At 45.1% G+C, this 17,368-nt stretch overlaps 1 protein-coding gene across 3 annotated transcripts in view; it reads right to left on the reverse strand.

Annotated features, from left to right (window-relative positions):
- The window catches only part of TBC1D19 (TBC1 domain family member 19), a 316,278-nt gene that overhangs the window by 27,486 nt on the left and 271,424 nt on the right, over positions 1 to 17,368 (reverse strand). The window lies entirely within an intron of this gene.

A 17,368-nucleotide genomic window follows, 5' to 3' on the forward strand; every position in this document is an offset into this window, starting at 1 on the left:
AAGAAGTGGGGTCTTCCTGGGTATCCTACCATACAGTCCCTTTTCATTCAGACGACAACGAATAGTACGGGCTGACACTGTTGTACCCTCAGACTGCAGGGCAGCTTGAACTTGTTTGGATGTTAGTCGAGGTTCTTTATCCACCATCAGCACAATCTTGCGTTGAAATCTCTCGTCAATTTTTCTTTTCCGTCCACATCTAGGGAGGTTGGCCACAGTGCCATGGGCTTTAAACTTCTTGATGACACCGCACGGAAGACACAGGAACATTCAGGTCTTTGGAGATGGACTTGTAGCCTTGAGATTGCTCATGCTTCCTCACAATTTGGTTTCTCAAGTCCTCAGACAGTTCTTTGGTCTTCTTTCTTTTCTCCATGCTCAATGTGGTACACACAAGGACACAGGACAGAGGTTGAGTCAACTTTAATCCATGTTAACTGGCTGCAAGTTTGATTTAGTTATTGCCAACACCTGTTAGGTGCCACAGGTAAGCTACAGGTGCTGTTAATTACACAAGCATCACATGATTATTCAAAGGGTGCCAATACTTTTGTCCACCCCCTTTTTTTAGGTTTGGTGTGGAATTATATCCAATTTGGCTTTAGGACAATTCTTTTTGTGTTTTTTCATTGAAGACAAATTAAATGAAGATAATTATACCAAAGAATTTGTGATTGCAATCATTTTCAGGAAGAAACTGAGTATTATCTGACAGAATTGCAGGGGTGCCAATACTTTTGGCCACCACTGTATATAGAATATATTTATAAAATGAAGGTTCTTGGTGCATAAATTGGCCAATTTATGAGAGACCACCAGTCACACCAAAACATACCTTTCTTAGATGGGATTCTAAATCAAACACTTATCCAACATGTCTCTCCCGGGCTAAAAGCCTGTAAGTTTAGGTAGGATCCAGCACTAAATTGAATACAGCCTTAAACTGATGTGAGAAAGTCCAAATTTGACTGAGCACTACTCCCAAAAAAACAGAATACCTTTTCATGGCGGGTGGGCTCACATGAATTGGCCAATTTGTGCGCTAAGATTCGTCATTTTATAAGTGTATTCTATACAGGAGTAATGCAGTCTATGTTTGAATACAGAGTGCTGTTGTATTCTTTTATATATTATGGCATCATGTATAGCTATGATCCTTGATACCAGAACTCTGGTATTCGTTATACTCCAGAATAATCTATCTTATTTTTGTTTTTGGAAAATAGAGCATGTCCCTTCTTTCAGCGTTTTTGCAGCAGAAAACGCACCTGAGTTTTTGCAGCATTTTTTTACCCATAGGAAGTAATGGGTGGTCAAAAAAACGCAACAAAAAAAGCAACAAAACCTGCATTTTTAACACAGCTGTTTTCCTGCCATAGAAAAGTTAGCAGCAGATTTGCAGCAGAAAAAAAACACAACATGTGTGAACATAGCCTTATACTTTTCCTCTTATTGTTCTACTCCTGGTTTTGGCTTACAAATACTGATGTAAAATACCAATCAAATACTGAACGTGTGAACGTGGCGTAACCTAGTGTTTTTGGACACACTAGGCATCTTCCCTTAAAGGGTTATTCCCATCTTCATAAATGGGTATTGTCGGATAGTGCTTGGAAACAATTTTCAAATTTACTGCTTATGAACATTTTGTATTGCTGTTCTTGAGGCATTAACATTTTTCTTATATTTATAGCTTGTTGCCTTGAAGACCGACCACCGCTGCTTTACAGTAAAACATGCACAATGCTTATGGAGCTTGTAAGCGCGGTTTTGAAGCTGATCGCTGGCAGTTACCTCTAAATCCTGAGCAACTTCAGCCCAGTGCTTACAATCTAGAGAGCAGCGGTGGTCGGTTTCCTAAACAACGAGTTGTAAACAAAAGAAAAGTAAATATCTCAAGAAATACTAAGCAGTAAATTGCAAAAGTGGCTGATTTTACTAGTGCTCTCCGACATTATGCATCTATGAAGATTGGAATAACTATTTTAATGCATACTGCCCCTGAAAATACACACAGAAATGACTGCCCACGGCAATCTTCATGCTTCTTATATGTTAACCATCCTGCTGTTACAGCCAATAACATGGCGGTTAGGATTGTAGCACTTCCCCGACATCATTTTACACGAGCCTCAATGTCCTCTTCATTTTTTGGAAAGAAACATGCCATGTCGGGATGACATTTTTATAGGGGTATGTTAGGGACTTTTTAAGAGGGCAAGTTTCCATATTTTGGGGGCCCTTCATAAGGAAGGGCTGAGTGAGGTCCATATTGTTTACTATAAAGCAGGGTTCCCCAACTCCAGTCCTCAAGGCCCACCAACAGGTCATGTTTTCAGGATTTCCTTAGTATTGCACGGGTGATGGAATTATTGCCTGTGCAGGTGATGGAATTATCACCTGTGTAATACTAAGGAAATCCTGAAAACATGACCTGTTGGTGGGCCTTGAGGACTGGAGTTGGGGAACCCTGCTATAAAGGATACCAGGGACAAGACCAGATCCCTGGAATATTTGGCCTATTGGACTGCCCAATGTATAGAGAAGTGGTAAGACTTGTTCTTTTTTGTTCGATGACCACTGTTGTGTTACCTGATATTGTACCTAAACAATTGTTTACCCCTTACCATAGGTGATGGTCCGTACCATTGCTACAAATATTGGGTACCAGTTGTAGAATGTAATTTAGGTGCATAACACTATATGTTTTGGCTATTATCCTAAGTCATGTGACAAGGCTCGTTAAAGAGTCGATATTGACTTTTAGGATTGCTACTTCCTATAGGTGGCGCAAGAGTTCTACACTCCCTGACGCTTATCCATGTTATGTAAATGAAAGCTTATAACTAGAGATGAGCGTTGTTCTACTCGAACTGTTCGCCAATCTCAAATTCGAGCTGTTTTGGGCGGTGTTCGAGCCGTTCGGCGAACACGAACAATTTGAGAAAAATTCGGCTGTTCGAGGTTATGTTCGATAACTGTTCGTGCACCAAAATCATAACTGGATTTTTTCTCAGTAATGATGAAAATTAATGTTAATACGCAGTTTGAGTGTACAGCGGGGTGGGGGGAGGGGCAGGGGATGGATCTCTGCAGGAATAATGAAGATCTCCATTTTTTTTTCTCTTTCCCGCATTTGCAGTGGGGAGGTGCAATCTGTCAGCCTATCAGCAGCGCACACACGGAGCGAAGTGCTTTTTTTCACACAAGCAAGGGCATGTGTCACTGGCAGTGTATGTCACATGTCCTTGCCCTATAAGACCAAGCCATTTTCCCCGTCGCCACCATTTTCTCACTGCTGCAGCTGCGTGTTAGACGGCACCGCTGTTGCTGTGTGCGCTATACCTTGTTAATTTCAAGCCAATTTTCGCACAAATCTACAGATAGCTTGGGAGTAGGGAATAGTTGTGATTGCAGTCCTTTTAAGGACTAGGTTACAGCATTTCCTACGACTTTTATCAGGCAGGTCTGTGCTCTTAAATAGATAGATTGTGGGAGTAAAGACTAATTGTAATTGCAGTCCTTTTCAGGACTAGGTTACATCAGTTCCTATCAGTTTTTGCCAGGCAGGTCTGTGCCAGTGCTGTGCAAGTTTTTTTCACAGCATTTGGCTGAATCTAGCAAAGCTAATCCTTTTTGGCCTATTGCAGAGTGTGTTAGTCAGTGGAGTAGCCTATCTGTGTTGCAAGATATACCACCTGTGTATAGAATACCAATTTTTTTACTGCACCTAGTGAAGTAAAATCTTTTGGGCATAGCATCATTCTATTAGTCCATCTATACTGACCTCCATCAGGTTGCAAATTGAATATCATTTTTTTCTGCATCTAGCTCTGAAAAAATATTGGGCTTCTAGCTGTGTGTGGGACTTGTTCTATTAATCCATCTATACAGACCTCCATCAGGTTGCAAACTGAATATATTTTTTTCTGCATCTACCTCTGAAAAAATATTTGGGCTTCTAGCTGTGTGTGGGACTTGTTCTATTAATCCATCTATACAGACCTCCATCAGGTTGCAAACTGAATATATTTTTTTCTGCATCTACCTCTGAAAAAATATTGGGCTTCTAGCTGTGTGTGGGACTTGTTGTATTAGTCCATCTATACTGACCTCCATCAGGTTGCAAACTGAATATATTTTTTTCTGCATCTACCTCTGAAAAAATATTGGGCTTCTAGCTGTGTGTGGGACTTGTTCTATTAATCCATCTATACAGACCTCCATCAGGTTGCAAACTGAATATATTTTTTTCTGCATCTACCTCTGAAAAAATATTGGGCTTCTAGCTGTGTGTGGGACTTGTTCTATTAATCCATCTATACAGACCTCCATCAGGTTGCAAACTGAATATATTTTTTTCTGCATCTACCTCTGAAAAAATATTGGGCTTCTAGCTGTGTGTGGGACTTGTTGTATTAGTCCATCTATACCGACCTCCATCAGGTTGCAAACTGAATATATTTTTTTCTGCATCTACCTCTGAAAAAATATTGGGCTTCTAGCAGTGTGTGGGACTTGTTGTATTAGTCCATCTATACTGACCTCCATCAGGTTGCAAACTGAATATTTTTTTCTGCATCTACCTCTGAAAAAATATTGGGCTTCTAGCTGTGTGTGGGACTTGTTCTATTAATCCATCTATACAGACCTCCATCAGGTTGCAAACTGAATATATTTTTTTCTGCATCTACCTCTGAAAAAATATTGGGCTTCTAGCTGTGTGTGGGACTTGTTCTATTAATCCATCTATACAGACCTCCATCAGGTTGCAAACTGAATATATTTTTTTCTGCATCTACCTCTGAAAAAATATTGGGCTTCTAGCTGTGTGTGGGACTTGTTCTATTAATCCATCTATACAGACCTCCATCAGGTTGCAAACTGAATATATTTTTTTCTGCATCTACCTCTGAAAAAATATTGGGCTTCTAGCTGTGTGTGGGACTTGTTGTATTAGTCCATCTATACTGACCTCCATCAGGTTGCAAACTGAATATATTTTTTTCTGCATCTACCTCTGAAAAAATATTGGGCTTCTAGCTGTGTGTGGGACTTGTTCTATTAATCCATCTATACAGACCTCCATCAGGTTGCAAATTGAATATAATTTTTTTCTGCATCTAACCCAGCCAATAGTTTTGGCCTAATACCACAGTTTGGCCACTCAGCTCTGCTCGGTTCCCATCCATTGTTTTTTTGTGCAAACAACTCCAGAGTTGTGAATTAGTTAACCACCAAAATGAGTGGAAAAAGGCCTGCTGCTGGTGGAAAGGGGAATAGGCGTGTTGGGAAGGGGAAAAAAGGTTGTGTCCGTGGGGTAGGTGTTAAAGCAACAGTAACATCTGCAGAAGAAAGACCATCTTCCAGCCAAACTAAAATGTCTACTTCTTTTAGCGGACAATGTGATAAGATCCCTTTCTTACGGCCACGCCAATCGCTACAAATTCCAGATGAGGCACAAAAACAGCAGGTGCTTCAACGGATATCAAGTGCTCCTTTAAGTGGGCTCTCCTCCACATCAACTTCAACATCACAAATACTCCAGTCCTCAAAGGTGTCACCCCAATCGCACTTGCTTCCTCACAGCTCCCAAATCTCCAGCTGCCCGTCTGAGTATGAGGTAGAACAGATGGTTGAGTCTGCAGAGCTGTTTACTCATACTATAGCCTGGGAATCAGAGGTCGACTCCAGCGCTTCTGTGAATCCAGACGAGGAAATGATCTGCACTGATGCCCAGAATCTTTATGAGTCGGATCCAGGACCAGACGCAGAAGGTTCTGACCATAATGTAGACCCTCATTCCCAAACTGTAACTCCTGTTGGTGGAGACAATGAGGAAGACGATGATAAGACTCAAATACCTGATTGGAGCGACAACTTTAGTTTTTTGTCAGGGCAGGAACAGGTTGGCTCTGAGGACGACGGGTGTGATAACGCACAGGGTGATGATGATGAGGTTGGAGATCCCACTTACTGTCAACCCACAGTCAGCCAAGAGATGAGGTCAGCAGAGGAGGTGGAGGAAGATGCTAGTGACGACGAGGTCAGGTTGCGCCTTACTGGACAGAGACGTAGTACTGGAAGCACGTCAACAACTGCATCCTCAAACACAACTCTGCTTCTCACCACAAGTCGTGGTGGCTCTTCAGGTCGCATGGGTGCTAAGCCTTGCATAGCCTGGGCATTTTTTCAGATCGATAAAGATGACCCAACTCGTGTTATCTGTAACATTTGTCAGCAAAAGCTAAGTAGAGGCCAAAAAATACATAGTTTGAGTACTTCATGCATGAACCGGCACATGGACATGAAGCATAAGTTGCAGTGGGAAGCTCAGTGTGCTACAATGCGGCCTAGCCGGCCGGGCCAACCACCGTCTGCCATATCTTGTGCATCCGCGGCCTCTTCATCCTCTGTGACTGGGGGGACAGCAGTCACACCTGTTTTGGGGCGCAGACCTGCCACCTCTTTACCCGCAACAGCCAGCGTGATTGGCAGGTCATCATTTTCTTTGGAGGTGGTAACACCAGCTGGTGTTGAGCGCTGTCCGACATCGATAGCACCACCTTTGGATCAAGGCAACCTAACATGTCCGCCTGCATCTTCCTCACAGACCGGCAGTTTGCCGGGGACACCCTTATCAACCCCGTCTAAGCACAATAGCCAGCCCTCGGTCCCTCAGATGTGGACAAGTAAAAGACCATTTCCTCCTAGCCATGAGAAAGCTAAGAGGTTGAATTTCACCATCTGCAAGTTCTTGGCTACAGAAATGCTGCCTTTCCGCCTGGTGGACACAGAGGATTTTCGAGACCTTATGTCCGTCGCAGTGCCCCAGTACCAGATGCCCAGTCGGCACTACTTCTCAAAGAAAGGTGTGCCTGCGCTCCACCAGCATGTCGCACACAACATCACCGCTTCTTTGAGAAACTCTGTGTGTGACAGGGTGCATTTCACCACAGACACTTGGACGAGTAGGTATGGACAGGGGCGTTACATGTCGCTGACTGGGCACTGGGTAACTATGGTGACAGCAGGACAAGGGGCTGCTGTCCAAGTCTTGCCGTCCCCACGAGTTGTGCGTCAATCCTCTTTATGTCAAAGTTCCTCCACTGCTTCTGCCTCCTCAACCTCCTCTCGGTCTTCCACCTGCACCCAAAGCCTGTCTGGTCATGCCACAAGCTTTCTAACTGCGCAGAAGGGATCCTGCACACCTCCTTACTATGCTGGCAGTAGGGCTCAACGTCATCAGGCGGTTTTTACTTTGAAATGTCTGGGAAATGTGAGTCACACAGCTGAGGAGTTGTGGTCAGCTCTGGAGAACCAATTTCATGAATGGTTGTCTCCACTGGACCTGAAACCAGGGAAGGCCGTGTGCGACAATGCTGCAAACCTGGGTGCGGCCCTTCGCCGGGGCAATGTCACACACGTGCCTTGTATGGCTCACGTGTTGAACCTGGTTGTCCAGCAATTTTTAGCCCACTATCCCAGACTAGATGGCCTTCTGCAGAGGGCATGGTCGCTGTGTGCTCACTTCCGCCGTTCGCATCCCGCAGCTCAGCGACTTACATCTCTACAGAAGTCGTTGGGCCTGCCACTTCACCGGCTAAAATGCGATGTGCCTACCCGGTGGAATTCAACTCTGCACATGTTGCAGCGACTGTGGCAGCACCGACAAGCCCTGGTGCAATACGTTCTGACGTATAGCCTGGGCCAACGAGATTCAGAGGTGGGGCAAATCACGCTGGAGGAGTGGTCTCAGATCAGGGACCTATGCACCCTTCTGCACAGTTTTGAAATGGCGACGAAGATGTTTAGTGCTGACGATGCCATTATCAGCATGACTATTCCGGTGATTTACATGCTGGAGCACATGTTAAACAGAATTCGGAGTCAGGTGGTGGCACAAGAGGAGGTGGAGGAAGTAGAGGAGGAGGAGTTGTATGCGGAAGGGCTAACATCTGCAAGGTCCAGACGGTCGGCAGCACCAAGGCGGCAGGCATGTGAGGGTGGGGGAGATGGTTTAACCAGGGCGCATGGTAGCAGCCAAACTAGTGAGGAAGGTGCAGGAGCCCAGGAAGAAGTGGAGGACGAACTGATGGAAGACTCATCAGATGAGGGAGACCTTGATCACATTACTGTTGTGCGAGGTTGGGGGGAGAGGACAGAGGAAGGAAGCATGATTGTTACCTCGCCACCAACACAACAGGGACTTGGTGCTCCTGGATGCGCAACACACATGAGTGCCTTCTTGCTGCCCTACCTGCAACATGACCCTCGAATTGTGAGAATTAGAAATAATCCTGACTACTGGGTTGCCACACTGTTAGATCCCCGGTACAAAAGTAAATTTGCAGAAATTATTCCTGCCATAGAAAGGGATGCACGCATGCAGGAGTATCAGCAGAGACTGTTGCAGAATCTTACATGTGCTTTTCCACAAAATACCAGTGGTGCACGTAGTGAATCTCACAGTTCCAACTTGCCAACCGTGGGACCGTCAAGTGTTCAGCACTCAAACCGTAACAGAACCACAGTATCTGCTGGTAACATCAATTTTGCGGAATCATTTCACCACTTTTTTAGCCCATCCTTTGCAAGGCCACAGGAGACAAAAGTCTGACACATAGTCAATGCCTAGAGACGATGGTACAGGAGTATCTCCAAGTAAACATTGAAGCCACGACTGTGTCACTGGACCCTTGCTCTTTTTGGGCTTCCAATCTGGATAAATGGCCGGAGCTAGCCACTTACGCCTTGGAGATCTTGTCATGCCCCGCAGCCAGCGTTCTGTCTGAACGTGTGTTCAGCGCTGCTGGTGGTGTGCTGACAGATAAGCGCACGCGGCTCTCCACTGATAATGTAGACAGACTCACGTTCATAAAGATGAACAAATCATGGATCCGAAACGACTTTTCTACCCCTGTGTCATCCTGGGGAGAGTAAAAGCTTGATGATTGGTTAAAATCACCCTACCAACCGTTTTAAGCTTTCAAATTACTAATCATGTTTATCTGTATCTTGGCTGGAAAATAATTTGGGCTTTGTAGCAGTGTGCAGCACTGATTCTATTAGGCCATCTATAATAAGCTCCACCAGATTTAAAATGACTAATCATGTTTATCTGTATCTTGACTGGAAAATAATTTGGGCTTTGTAGCAGTGTGCAGCACTGATCCTATTAGGCCATCTATACTAAAGCTTCACCAGATTTAAAATTAATAATAATTTTTAGCTGCATCTAGCCCGGAAAATAATTTTGGGGCTCCGAGATGCGCAAGACACATAAGTGCCTTCTTGCTGCACTACCTGCAGCATGACCCTCATATTGTCAGAATTCGAAGTAATCATGACTACTGGGTTGCCACACTCTTAGATCCCCCAAACTTTTCGATCAACCTTTTCATTTTAATAAAGACCAAAAAAATGGTCATTTTTGAAATTATAAGCATTAGCAGGTTGTTAGAAACTGAAATCAAACAGTTTTCAACTCAAAACTTTATTCTAGGTGATGTTACATTTTCACATAGGACCCCTTGTTCGAAAGGAGCTTCTGAACTCTCTCGTCCATTGAATTTGTCAGGTTTTGGATGGTTTCTGCTTCAATTGTTTTGCATGAGGACAGAATACCCTCCCAGAGCTGTTGCTTAGATGTGAACTGCCTCCCGCCATCATAGACACTCCTTTTAATGATAATCCAAAGGTTCTGAATGGGGTACAGGTCAGGGGAGCATGGGGGTCACACCATAAGTTTGTCCCCTTTTATGCCCATATCAGCCAGAGATGCAGATGTTTTATGTGCAGCATGAGATGGTGCATTATCATGCAGAAAAATGATCTTGCTGTGAAATACACGGTTCTTCTTCTTGAACCATGGCAGGAAGTGCTGTTTGAGAAAATCCACATACATTATGGAGTTCATCTTTAGCGCCTTCAGGGATCCTAAAGGGGCCGACAATCTCTCTCCCCATGATTCCAGCCCAAAACATTACTCCACCTCCTCCTTGTTGGCGCTGTAGCCGTGTTTGCGTGGGGTGTCCATCAACCAGCCATCCTCCACTCCATCCATCTGGACCATCGAGCGCTGCACGGCACTCATCCGTGAACAAAACAGTTTTGAAATCAGTCTTCATGTAATGTTTGGCCCACTGGAGTCGTTTCTGCTTGTGTGAAGTGGATAGAGGAGGTCGACAGGATGGCGTATGCACAGCTGCAAACCTCTGAAGGACCCTGCATCTTGTTGTTCGGGGGACGTTGGAGGCACAAGCAGCTTCAAAAACTTGTCTGCTGCTATGACAAGGCTTTTTTGCCGCTGCTCTTTCAACCTGACGTAATTGCCTGTAGGAAAGAGTCCTCAATTTGCCCTTATCAGCACGCACACGTGTGTACTGTGAATCAGCTACATACTTCTTGATTGCCAAGACACTTCATCCTGATCATCGCACAATGTTGATTGTAGTCATGCCTTGACCTAAACACTCCACAATTTGTTGCTTCTCAGCAGCCGACACATCCTTTTTCTTTCCCATTTTGGCAGAAAATGTAGGCTGCTTAATAATGTGAGACAGCCTTCTTAAGTAGTCTTGCCTTTCATTGGACACACCTGCCAAACTAATTAGCACAGGTGTCTGCAATTGCTTACAGTGATATAAAGAGCCCTGACACACATCACCATCAATGAGTTTAACTGACAAACAAACAAATTCTTCCCTTATCACTCCTAAACACTTTTTGCATAATAATTTGGAACGCAGTGTACATGTGCTTTTCCACAAAACACCAGTGGTTCACGTAGTGAATCTTACAGTTCTAACTTGCCAACCGTGGTCTGTATGGAGTTGTTCAATAAAGGGCCCAAAATTAAGATAACATAGATGGGAGAGGTCTCTATGAATAGGAATTCCTAAGTATTTGATACCCTGTGAGGGCCAGGCAAAGGGAAAGTTGGACTGGATGGAATCCTATATGGATTTAGGGAGGGAGACATCGAGGGCCTCAGACTTCGCTGCATTGATTTTAAAATTTGACCATGTAACAAACTGATCTATTTCAGCCATAACAACATGGATGGATATATGTGATTGAGTGATATATACTAGGACATCATCAGCAAATAGAGAGCACTTGTACTCGGTGCCTCCCACCTCAATCCACCTAATATTGGGGTTATGGCGAATTGATGAGAGCAGGTGCTCCGTCACTAGGATGTATAAGAGAGGGGACAGAGGACATCCCTGCCTTGTCCCATTGGTGATTGTGAAAGGTGATGAAAATGTTCTGATGCACCCCCCCCTGGGCCTTGGGACACCCGGAGCCGGACCCTTTTTGGTGGATGCTGGTGGTTGTAGTCTTCGTGGCGGCGACCCGGTTCCGTGGCTCAGGGTGGTCAAACCAGTGGCGGAACTATTTATGTGGTTTTGATGTTTAAATGTCCGACTACGCCACCCGTGGATTGCGGTCAGAGTGAACCGCCGCTGCAGGGCAGACCGCTGAGGCTGGTGTTGTGGGTGCAGCAGAGCGTAGCATAACTCCCCACGGGAGGAGTATAGCCTCAGGGCAGTGTATGCGGAGGATGGGGGTGATGGTGCAGGGCAGCAGCAGTAACGACACGGAGTCAGTGATGCAGTCCAGGGCCTTTACTCACAGTTCTTATTATCCAGACCACGTCTGCAGGTAACGGCTGCCCACGTCGTACTGTGCTCACCAGGTGAGGGGCTCAGACAACTCCCAGATAACTTTGGAGCGCTTCACAGGACCCCCTTTGTGTGTCCTTTGTCTGGCCTTTCTTACCAACCCTTCTGTCCGGCTGCCTCGGGCCTCCTCTTGGTAAACTTGGCGCCAGTTTCCCTGACCCTATGTGGTGCCTTCCTAGCGGGTGTAGCGAGGGGCTGCGCCACATAAAATGTCACAGCCTCCGGTTTCTAGCTGAGGGTCGTTTCCTGCCTCCACTAGTTTCGGGGACCGGTCTCCCCCTTTGGCCTGACCCCTCCACGCAGGTGGATTCGGGCGTGCGGTGGCGACTCGCCCGTCCGCACCCCTGGGATCCCTTCATTCCTCGTTCCTGGAGCCTTCTCCGCTCCTCTTCCTTCCTTCTCCCTCTTCCAGGCCTGGGCCTCTGTTACTAGGCCTGCCTCCGGAGCAGAGCTCATGCAGAGCCCCTGCTCCCTGCCACTTCTGCTCAGACTTCTCTGCACTGAACTAAGATGGTGCCCACCTTTTATACTCCCTTCTCAATGCACCCAGGAACTGCTTCCTCCCTGCTCCTGCACTACAGGGTTCCCCTTCCTCAGTGTTCCCTCCCCCCACTCCAGCCAGGGACAGGGACTGTCGTGCCCATCTCAGAGGCATATTGGTCGCCCTGCCCCACGGCAATGTGGTGTAATGCATGCAGGTGTCGGGTCCTGATCCACACTCCATCCTTACCTGAGAGTGAGATATCACACCTCTGGGTGAGGTGCAATACCTCTGTAGCAACCGAGCCCTCAGGGTGCTACAGTTCCATTTATCTTCAGCCTAGGTGACGTATTGTGATACAGGGCCGTGATTTTGGCTATAAAAGGGTCCCCTAGACCCCTACCCCAAGCTTTTTAAGAGAATCATATATGGCGTGCCAGGAGACTCTATGGAATGCTTTCTCAGCATCCAACGAGAGTATCTAATTACAAATTTTTAACTGCATCTAGCCCAGGAAATACTTTGTGCCTAGTAGCAGTGTCTGCTAGTCAGCGGATTATCCCGGCTGTTAAGCAAGCTACACCACCTGTAGTTTAGACACTTAATTTTTTCAAAGGAAATGCTTCGGGACCATGGGATACTCAGTGAAGAGCATCAGGAGGCACCCCAAGGCATAGGGGCTGGGACTGGCAGTAGGATGCCTTGCGGTGGACAGCCGAGCTCGATCCTTATAAAAGCTTTTTAACTGCAGCAGCTTTAGTGGACGCTACTGGAGCTGGAATTACGCGGCGCTGCTGGCATGAGACTTGCCCTCCAATAGATCCTTGTAAATGGATTTAAAGTGTATTCATTCAAATTAGAGAGAATTTAAATTAAAAAGCTTAGAGCTGCCTCCACCACAGGGGGGCTCGCTCGACCCACCAGCGGACAGGCACCAGTATTGGGAGAGGGGGGCTGGCCATCAGGGTTCACCGCGGCTCTGGCACAAACTCGGCGACACTGAGGTGGCACGGGCAGGAGCGGACTGGCCGTGTCGGCTTCTCACTTTTTGGATTTTAGAAGGGCATGACATGCCTATATCTGTGTCTCCCCCTCCTTTTACTCCTCCACCTCTTTTATTTTCGCATGACTATATGTACTTGTCACTTTTCCATGTGTTAGTTGTGTCTTCTGAGCAGTTTGTCAGCTTTTGGACACCTTTGAAGGTGTTTTCTATGTGTTTCTATGTGTTTTTGTTTGCCTGCCATTGGTTTTAACGGTGTTCGACGAACAGTTCGGCGAACACACGGGTGTTCGACGAGCCGAACTCGAACACTACGGGGGTGGCTCAACACTACTTATAACCTGACGTTAAATTCATCCATTGGTTTTATAAATTACTCTTTTGAAAGCTGAAACCCTCCCAAATTTGGTTTAAGTTAAGAAAATAAATTGGCATCAATGCTGAAATATTGATCATTTAATGATCACAGAATGGTCAGATTTTGGCAAGACAAAAGATTTGTCGCCTGGTCATATAATGCACCCAATCCTAGTTTACATCCTCACCAGTGCTCAGTAAATGATTGGTTAATTAGTGGGTGTGTATAGAAAGAAACCCAGCACCCCAAACCTTCACTTGAACTGCAACTTGAGCTCTGACAACATGCCAAACATCCACCCTGTGACCAAAGCGTTGATTATCAAGAGATCAACCAGATCCACTGCAGAGGTGGCTGGCACCTTTAATGTGTCTCAGCGTCAAGTACAAAGAATTAAAAAAAGATTTGAAGAGACTGGAGATGTGTTTGACAATCCCAGGTCCGGGAGACCGTGCAAGACAACTGCTCAGGAGGAACGTTTGTTGGTTAGAAAATCCAAAGCAAGCCCCTCTTCCACTGCATCAGAGCTCCAACAGGCCTGGTCACCTCAAGTCCCTGTGTCAACTAGAACAGTTTGTAGGATTCTGTCTCGAAATGGCCTCCATGGTCGAATCAGTGCCCAGAAGCCAGCACTAAACAAAAGGCAAATAAAAAAACTGTGTGGCATTTGCAAAGTCCCACAGCTTGCTAAACAGATGGACGCTGGAAAAGATCGGGCGATTCTGAACGCGGCGATACCAAATATGTATATGTGTTTTTTTTTTTATTATTTCATTTTGAATGGGGCGAAAGGGGGGTGATTTAAATGTTATATTTTTTAATATTTTTAAAAACATTTTTTTTCTTACACTTTTTGCTTGCTTCTATAGGAGACTAGAAGCAGCAACTGTCCGAGCGCCTCTGCTATATAGAGGTGATGAGCAGATCACCTCTATGTAGCAGAAATGCTCCTGTGCTATGACTCCCGACCACTAGGTGGCACTCATAGCGATCAGCACATGACAACCACTGGAGTCTGCTGCAGACCCTGGGTTGTCATGCCCACCCATCAGTGACTCGCGATCACGTGACGGGATCACTGATGGGCGGGGTAAGTGACGCGCTTCTGGCGCAGGGCTGTTAAATGCCGCTGTCAGAGATTGACAGCGGCATTTAACATGTTAACAGCCGTGGGTGGATCGCGATTCCACCCGCGGCTTTTGCAGGCACATGTCAGCTGTAATAATCAGCTGACATGTGCCCGGTTCAGTGTGGGCTCAGCACCGGAGCCCGCGATGAACAGGGGGTGACAGCCTGGTGCGTACTATTACGCCCCAGGCTGTAAAGGGGTTAATGTTGATGATTATGGCTTACAGCCACTGAAAATACAAAAGTCATTATCTCAGTAAATTAGAATACTTTATAACAACACCTTGAAAAATGTTTTTAAAATCCGAAATGTTGACCTACTGAAATGTATGTTCAGTAAATGCCCACAATACTTGGTCGGGGCTCCTTTTGCATCAATTACTGCATCAATACGGCGTGTCATGGAGGTGATCAGCCTGTGGCACTGCTGTGGTGTTATGGAAGCCCAGGTTGCTTTGATAGCAGCCTTCAGCTCATCTGCATTGTTGGGTCTGGTGTCTCCTCGTCCTCTTGACAATACCCCATAGATTCTCTATAATAGATTCTCTATGGGGTTAAGGTCAGGCGAGTTTGCTGGCCAATCAAGCACAGTGATACTGTTGTTCTTAAACCAGGTATTGGTACTTTTGGCAGTGTGGACAGGTGCCAACTCCTGCTGAAGAATGAAATTTCCATCTCGAAAAAGCTTGTCGGCAGAGGGAAGCATGAAGTGCTCTAAAATTTCCTGGTAGACGGCTGCGCTGACTTTGGTCTTGATAAAACACAGTGGACCTACACCAGCAGATGACATGGCTCCCCAAACCATCACTGATTGTGGAAACTTCACACTAGACCTCAAGCAGCTTGGATTGTGACCTCTCCACTCTTCCTCTGGACTCTGGGACCTTGATTTCCAAATGAAAATTGGAGCTCTGGGACCTTGTGGAGTGTTTCAATGACTGCCTTCTGGACATCTGTCAAGTCAGCAGTCTTCCCCATGATTGCGGAGCCTACTGAAACAGACTAAGGGACCTTTTTAAATGCTTAGGAAACCTTTGCAGGTGTTTTTTGCTCATTATTTTAATTTACTGAGATAATGACTTTTGTGTTTTAATTGGCTGTAAGCCATAATCATCAACATTAACAGAAATGAACACTTGAAATAGATCACTCTGTTTGTAATGACTCTATATAATATATGAGTTTCACTTTTTGTATTGAAGAACTGAAATAAATTAACTTTTTGATGACATTCTAATTTAGTGAGATGCACCTGTATCATGATTGCCTTGAACTAATCTGTAACTATGTCTATATATTATGTTGTTTCCTCTTACAGTTTTCCAATTTTTTTTTTCAAACAAGATGTAAAAATGATCTGATTAAAAAAAATAAAGAAGTGAGAACTGTTGATCAGAAGCAGGGGATGTCCCCAATATGCAAAATGAGGAGTCCGAAAGGTGCACAAAGGTCTTGGCCACACCAAGAGTGCACCAAGCTCCGTCATTTACATGCAAATTAAAAAAAAAATTCTCAGATCCTGATCCACTAACAGGTAAAGAGTTAGTATGATTTGTATAGAGGCCGTGGTGTTAACATCAGTGGCTGAGGGAGGCGCTCTGTCTACACAGGTTGAGCCGCTGAGCTCACTGATTGGCTCCTGCGCCGTCTACATGACGTCTGCACCGCAGGCAATGTCGGACTCCGGGAACAGCGCTAGACACTCAGTGCTGGATCCTGGGAGTGTGAATAAAAAGCAGTTTTTTTTCTAACACACTACAGGCATGGATAAAGATTTTCTGTTCCCCTTTAAGGAAAAGTTATATTTGAAATGTCCAACTGTAAGTTTACTATAAGCATAGCAGGCTGACTACTCGATAGATGGTGACTCCAATAACAGTAATATCTTTTGAGTTTTTTTGTTGCCTCTATACAGAGAAGCTGTCAGAACAGGAGAGCTGAACGCTGCTGAAAATTGTCCAGATTACTGTACTCACAGAGAAATCGCTACATTGGACGCAATGTAGCAAACTCTCACATGTGAGATACATTAGGTCCGAAAGTGGCTTCCGACTAGATGCAAATAAGTATTTCTCCCCTTTCTTGATCACATGAACAGAACACTCAATACTTTAGTATTGCAGTGTATTGTAATATAGACAATCTTCTATGAAGCTCAGCCACATACTGGTCTTCATACGAGATCTCACATGGCAGACATGGAGCCCTCAGAAGTTAAAGCTGATCACGACATTTAGGAGGTTAAAACAATGTCCTTGGAACGAGCTCCGATTGTATCGGATGCTGTGCAGATACCAGTTTTGATACATCGTCAGCGCCCAACAGTATGGAGCGGACTCAGCTCCTGAATCACTTCCATACAGTAATGGCACAGGCCCATCCGCTCTTTGCTAAAGCGCTTTCTGACACCCATAACTTTATTTTTCAGATGATGGAGCTGTGTGAGAGATTGTTTTTTTTATATGTTACGACTTGACATTTTTATTGTTACCATTTTGGGCTATCTATAATGTTTTGGTCGCTGTTTGTTGCATTTCTTGGGGGCAGGAGAAGTAACTGAAAATGGTATTTTGAGTGTTTCTATTTTTTTTTCCCCTTTGTAGAGTTTACCATATGGGTTAAGCAATTTTATATTTTAATAGACCAAACTTTTATGGGTGGAGTCATTCAAAACTAAAACGCAGATGTCTGAAGGCTTGTATTTCACA

This window comes from Phyllobates terribilis, unplaced genomic scaffold, assembly GCF_046119375.1.
Source record: "Phyllobates terribilis strain yellow unplaced genomic scaffold, ASM4611937v1 Scaffold_1__5_contigs__length_1240528914, whole genome shotgun sequence".
NCBI lineage: Eukaryota > Metazoa > Chordata > Amphibia > Anura > Dendrobatidae > Phyllobates > Phyllobates terribilis.